Source organism: Pistacia vera, unplaced genomic scaffold (assembly GCF_008641045.1).
Source record: "Pistacia vera cultivar Batoury unplaced genomic scaffold, PisVer_v2 Contig1318, whole genome shotgun sequence".
NCBI classification, from domain to species: Eukaryota; Viridiplantae; Streptophyta; class Magnoliopsida; order Sapindales; family Anacardiaceae; genus Pistacia; species Pistacia vera.
In genome coordinates this window covers 181,240-188,557 of record NW_022195378.1, presented here as the reverse complement: position 1 = coordinate 188,557, position 7,318 = coordinate 181,240, and the positions used below count along the sequence as shown (strand labels likewise).

The 7,318-nt window shown below is 36.1% G+C and overlaps 1 non-coding gene across 1 annotated transcript; it reads left to right on the top strand.

Moving 5' to 3' along the window:
* Positions 1–1,778: 1,778 nt before the first annotated feature.
* LOC116122129 lies at positions 1,779–1,885 on the top strand. The gene has a single exon (XR_004126843.1). It is a non-coding gene; the product is annotated as a small nucleolar RNA R71 (small nucleolar RNA).
* Positions 1,886–7,318: the final 5,433 nt, after the last annotated feature.

Genomic DNA, 7,318 nt, shown 5'->3' with positions numbered 1-7,318 from the left:
ATCTCATGGAATCCCTTATTAGTTTCCTCATCAAGTGTTTCCTCTACCCTATCAAGCGTTAGTGCAACTTTAAGCTCATCTTCTATCTTCTCTAGCAAATAAGTGTCACAAACAAGTGAGTCCACACAATCAATAAAAGAACACTCATCATAAGTAGAAGTAGAAGGAACAGGTAGGGAACCAAACACTTTAAATTCAACAATCTCTCCCAAGACTGTCATGGATAACTTCCCTTTATGGACATCTATAATTGTCTTGGTTGTCACCATGAATGGTCTACCAAGCAAAATTGTATGTTCCTTGTCCTTTGAAGGTACTCCTTCCATCTCCAAAACCACAAAGTCGACGAGAACAATCAGCTTGTCAACTTGCACCAACAAATCCTCAACTATCCCCTTTGGCTATTTGACCTATCTATCCGCAAGTTGAAGGGTCATAGTTGATGGCTTAAACTCCCCCAAACCTATTTGTAAGTATTGAGTAAGGCATGAGATTGATACTCGCTCCCACGTCTAGCATAGCTTTCTTGATTTTCTTGTCTCCCATGGTGATGTTTATGTTGAAACTTCTGGGATCTTTCAATTTAAGAGGCAAGTTTTGTTGGAACGTCGCACTAGCAACTTCTGAAACCATGACTTTCTTGTTCTTCCCATGTCTCCTTTTTTTGGTAATCAATTCCTTGAAAAACTTTGCATAGGAAGGCATATTCCTAATAACATCCAAAAGAGGCAAGTTAATGTTAACTTTAGAAAGCATATCAAAAATTTTAGAAAATTGCTTATTTTGTTTATTGTCTTTTAGTCGATTTGGATAAGGAATTAGAGGTCTATAAGGCTCCATCACCTCATGGACTGTTGGTGAGCAAAAATCCTTTGTTCCTTCATCCTTGTTGATTGGTTTGGATGATTGAACATCCTTTTCTTGCACTTCCTTAGGAATTTCTTGTCAATCACACTCCTTGTCCCAATTTTTTGCATCATGTGGTAAGTCATTAGAATCTTTATTATCAAAATCTTTATTTAAAATCTTACCACTTTGAAGGATTGTAATAGCCTTCGCTTGCTCAGGTTGACTCGGTAACTTTCCTTGTTGATGTCCTTGTAGTTGACTCGCAAGTTGCCCAACTTGCACTGCTACCCTCTTCATAGATGCTTTTAGAGAATCCAGCCTTTGATTATTTCTCTTTTCTCTACTAACTTGAATAAAGGCATTCAAGCTTTCTTCCAAGGTTGGATTTCTAGGTTGGTTAAGTGGTATGGCTTGGTTTGGAAATTGACTAGGACTTGGGTTTTGAGTAACGGCAGGATTATTATTAGTTTTCCAGGAGAAATTAGGATGATTTCTCCACCCAGGATTATAAGTGTTTGAATAAGGATCATTCCTAGGCTTAGGTTGGTAAGACTCCATCAAATTGGCTTGTTCTGGTTCATTCCTTGCATAAGAGTCATAAGACAAAGAACAAGTGTTAGCACCATGCCCTAAAACACCACAAACTCCACATACCTCATTATTCACTGTATTTTTGGTAGTCAGAAGTTTGACTTGCTTAGTCAATTAGCAATTTGCATAGCCATCTCATTGTTGGAGCTTAATTCATGTACTCCAACTCTTCTTCCTCTCACACTCTCTTGTTGGGAATTAGCACCCAACATCTCGTATAGCTCAAACATTTTTGTAGAAGTTTTCTCACCCATTGCTCCACCAGCGGCGTTGTCCACCATATATTGACATTATTGTGTAAATCCCTCATAGAAAACCTGATTTTGTAATTAAACGGGTAATGATAATGAAGACATTGGATGAGAAGCAACTTAAATCTGTCTCATGCTTCATGAAAAGGCTCTCCCTCCATTTGAGAAAATGTTGCAATCTTGGTCCTCAAGTCAACGGTCTTTTGATGAGAGTAAAATTTTCCCATGAATTTATTGTAAACCGCCTCCCATGTAGTAAATGAACCAGGATGAAGAGTCATAAACCAAGCTTTAGCTCTATCCTTCAGTGTAACGCCCACATCGAGGTACGTAGTTTTACTTATGCCCTAATACCCTTAGTTAAATTTTATTAAAGTTATCTTAAACAAGTGTGAAGAAAAACCCTTAAATTGTCATTAGGGGTAAAATGGTCTTTTCACTCATAATTAGTTGAAAATGTGGGGAGTGAAAAGAGATAGAATTTCATGAAGAATGCAATAAAAATGAGGGCATTATGGTAATTGACTAAGGGACATAGATGGAATTTCATAGAAAGTGCAAGGGTAAAATGGGAAACTATAAATAATATTATGTTACATCAAGAGTGGAAAAATGAAACCCTAGCCATTCTTCCTCCACTCTCACGCCACCTTCATCCCCAAATTCTCTCAATTTCTTCAATTCTTTTTCAAGGGGAATTCATAGATTTTGGGTTATTTTTAGTGGAATTTCAATCCCAAACATCCTTAGGTAAGATCCTAGCACTAAGAAGTGAGTTTCAATTTTTAAAGTGTTGAATTTTGATGATTTGTGTTCATAGGATTTAAAAGAAAGAGAGTTGGATCAAAGAAGAGTGTTAAAGTGTTGGATTGCTTGTAACGCCCCACTTGAGGTACGTAGTTATTGTTTCTTCTTTTGCTCTTATTTGAGTTGGTTTCTTGGTAATATTGTTTGGTTGACCTTTGATTGAGTGTTATGTTGAATACTTGCCCTGAAATTGGTTGAAAATAGAAGAAGTTCAGTATTTTATGCTTCGCCGGGGCGAAGAATAATCTTCGCCACGGCGAAGAGGTGTTGAAGCCACGAGGAAGCTGCTGGACAGTTTCGCCGCGGCGACAGAAGTTTCCTCGCCGCGGCGACAGGCCGACCAAAATGTTTGTTAAGTTTTAGATATTTTCTTCCCTAAGGGCAATTTGACCATTCTACCCCTAATTAGCAGGAAAAGTGGGGAGTAAAATGTAAGGAATTTTCATGGAGAATATGTTGCTATGGGGGTGTGTTTGTAATGAATCAAAGGATATAGATAGAATTCCCAAAGAAGAGTAAGGGCAAAATGGGAATGCTTGGTATAAATTTCATAAAAGGAATTAAGTCATTGCAAACCCTTCATTTTCTTATCCATCGCCACTCTCCTCTCTTGCTTCTCTCTCAAATTCTCTTTATTTTGATCAAGGAGTTTTAAAGGGCTTTTGGAGTGATTAAGGGTAGAAATCAACCTAAGGCATCCTAAGGTAAGGACTCTTGCTTGGTTGTGAAGCTTTGTGAGTTTTAGTATATATGATATTGAGGGTTTTTGTCATTTGTTTAAGAGTAGAGAAAAGTCAAGCAAACCAAGTGAAAGGAAGAGTTAGTGAAATTCTCCATAACAAGGTAAGTAAACCCTAACCCAAGTTGAGATTTGGGAATTTTCTTGATTAGGGTTTTGATAGCACTTAGTATATTATATACATGTTATTGAGGCTTAAATAGAGATTTCTAGTGCTTTTTGGTTGTTTATACTTGCATTAAGAAATGCATGTGGGTTGGAAAGGTAGTTTGAGATTAAATTAAAGGATATTGAGAATCCTTTTTGGAAATGTCTTCTTTGGCAGGATTTATGGATGTGAGGGGTTTCTCCCCATTTTGGATGGTTAGAGAAAGACTTAGAATTATTGTTATAGTAGAGTTTATTATGCACTTAGTGTTTTGATGAAATGCCTAATAGAGGTTTGAGTACAGTAATAAACCTTAATTATTGCAACATTGCAGTTGGCATTTCATAAGTGCATAATGGAGATGAACCATCCATAGGCATTAATTGTGCATTGGAAGTGACCTAAGAAAGAGTAGGAAACTTTGTGTATGCACTTGCTCTATGAGTAGAGAACTTTGTGGAGCAACTACTCAAGGGTAGAGAGAATGAGAAGTGCTAGACTAGAGTGAATGAGAAGAGTATTAGAAATGGGTTGATGCTTTGTGATCATCACCCGACAGTTATGAGAATCGGGTTGATGCTTTGTGATCACCACCCGAATAGCAGTAGAATGGGTTGATGCTTGGTGATCATCACCCGATGGGTATTAGAAACGGGTGGATGCTTTGTGACCACCCGGTTAGTTATTAGAGAAGGGGTTGATGCTTTGTGTATATCACCGATATTTATTAGAGATGGGTTGATGCTTTGTGATCATCACCGACAGTGATTAAGAACGGGTTAATGCTTGTGATCGTTACCCGAATTCATGAGGAACGGGTAGGTGCTATGTGGTCTCACCGATAGTTACGAAAAACGGGTAGGTGCTTCGTGATCCCCACTTGGTAGTCACTAGAAACGGGTTGGTGCAGTGTGAATTCTACCCGATAGTCATGAAGAGTGAGATGGTGTTGTGTGAACGCCATCCGGCCGTACCTCCGGTAAGATGAGGCCATGAGTTATTAGGAACAATAGAAGTGTGAGGAAAGAATTAGAGTAATACATACGGGGATAGACAGATAGAGGGTTTTACTTACTGAGCATTATTTTGTGCTCACCCCGTTATTTTCCTTTGTGGATGCAGGATCTAGGTGATGATGCAGTCGGAGGGGCGTCGGCAAGCGAGGAGCAATAGCTCACCTGTTTCCCCTGTTTTGTCTTTTAAAATGGCATTTTTGTAATTGACATTCTTGAGTTAAAAGACGTATGAATTATAATAAAAAGGAAAATTTTTGGGCCAATTTTCTATTGTTATTAGCATGCATTATATTAGTTTACAGCAGTTGTTACATTGCTCACATCTAAGTAAGTAAATCGTACCCTAGTTATGATAGCAATATTGTGTAGAGAATTTCTTTTATGCATATATGTGTTTTATGAAGAATTGTTGATGGATTTGAGGTTGTATGAGGTTAGAACTTATCCATGAGAAGAAGTAGTGTTTGTGTATTTGATGTTTAATGAGAGTTTGGATGATTTGGAAGAATTGGAGTAGAAATTATGGAGTCTGCATTTGGACAGGTTTGGCGTTAATCTTGGAAGATTTTGTTCCAAATTTTGGTGGCTTAGAAAAGAAGTAGAAGTGTAGCCAATTTAGAGCTTAGATGTGCACATAAGTTGTTTGATGAAATGTCAAAGAGAAGTGCATGTATGAGTATGGTTATGTGTTATTTTGAGATGAGCTAGTAGATGGTAGAGAATCACATGTTTGCATTCCATATTGCATTATTGCATCTAAACATGAGAATTTAGAAAGAATTATAAGCATGAACCATCTACATGCATACATACTCATGAGAGCATGAAAAAGCATTAAAGAATATTAAAGAGTAAATAGAAAGAAATGAGAATATTAAAGAAATTCAAATCTGAATTTTTATTTAAAGAAGTGTAAAAAGATAAAAGAAGAGAAGGTTGTTGGGATGGGGAACTCGAGAGTGACATAGCCCCGCATGCACGCCGCCTTTAGTGAGTGGCCTCAGAATTCAGAAAGAAGAATTGTACAGTCTGTTAGAAGTGCATGTGGATGAGGAATGAACCCAGAATTAGAGAATACACTCACACGGCCAGGGTTCCAAATCCATGCCTCAACCGAGTCCGATCGGCAAGAAAGAAAGAAAGAAAGAAAGAAATACGGAAAAAGAAACAGAATAAGAAAACAGAATAAGAAAAATAGAAAAGAAAATGCACATTCTATGCATTTGTGCATTTGCATCATATCTATGCAAAATACCATGCCTATTATCTAATGAGAAATTAGAAATTGAGAAAGAACAGAGAAAGAATAGAGAAAGAATAGAGAAAGAACAGAGAAGAATAGAGAAGTGTGATGTAAGGAAAGAAATTCAGCATTTAAGCAATAGAGAGAGAAGGGTAACATAGCGGGTTTACTTACTGAGAAATTAGTTCTCACCCCATTGTTTTCAATGTTTTTGCAGGTAGTAAGTGAGACGCGGTCACATGGAACATCAAGAAGCGCAAGGGTTTGGCGACACTGTCGAGATACTAATTTGTGACTTTAGTATATTATGTAAAGATTTATATATAAAGAAAAATTAATTATGGGCCCATTATTTCATACTCATCTATATTTATATATTTTCTTATAATATTGTTTATTTTCCGAGTATACTAACTAGAGAGAAAGTATTACATTCAAGGTATAGGGAAAACATCTCATCCTCAATTGATCCTCACTGAGTCCTTGCAATGGAAAAGTTTGCACAATAGCATAAAAATCTCTTATGAACGTCAATGGATCTTCATTAGAAACTCTGTAGAAGAAGGCAACATGCTATAATGGATATTTTTCAGCTCATAATTCCTTGCTACTTCCCCCAATTGTATGCAAGATATGGCAATCCCAATGATTGGCCTTGCATATTCCTTCATCGTCCTTTGGTTCCCTGTTGGCTCCATGTTTTTTGTTTCTTCAAAGTTTTCCTTTTCGTCCTCAGAATGTAATGGCTCTTCTTCAAAGATGTCCTCAGGATGTTCTTCAACTATCTTCTGCAAATTCTCCCTTATCCTATGAATATTATCAATTGGTGGTACAAGGTTTCCTCCTAAGGACCTTCGACCTTGCATATACCTGAAACAAAACCAAGAAAAATTCAAACAAAGCAAAACAAAACAAAACAAAAACAAAAACAAAAACAAAACAAAATTCAAACAAAACTAAGAAAACAAATATAGAATTTAAACGTCAATTCCCCGGCAACGGCGCCAAAATCTTGATGTGCAAATTTAATACTCGCAAGCACATGAATCACTAATAGCTAGTGATAAGTTTACTCCCATGGTTGATCTCTCATCAAATTATAGTGGTCTAAATTCTTAATTTATTTTCTTTAACAACGAAACTAAACAATTAATTAAATCCTAACACTTTAACCAAAAGATGGATGAGATTATTCTAAAATAAAACTGTAAATTAATTAAAATTAACGAATGCAATTTGCTGAAGTGAATTAAATCAATGAGAGTGATAGTAGGGATTTAGGTAACTTCTCAATCATGTATTGGAATATTTGGCAAATAAAACAATTAAACGATAAATTCATATTGTTGATTTTTCCACTAAACCGTAGAGAATTCCAATGATCATGTTTATTCTCCAATTATAATTAACTAATTAACTTCTATGATCAAGTTGTTAACTAATTAATTGTAATCCGCACTAGGAAATCACACAACCATCCAAATCAAAACAATGATCATGTATTCAATTTGAACTCTTGTTTAATAGAGCTTAATTAAGGCAAGATGATCACTAGAACCCTAATTCTCAATTTTAATTATAAAAAGCAATTGGCCAATCAACAAATTATAATTAATATCATGAAGAACAATTAAACAAGAAACAATCTAAAATTTTCATAAAACAAATCACCAA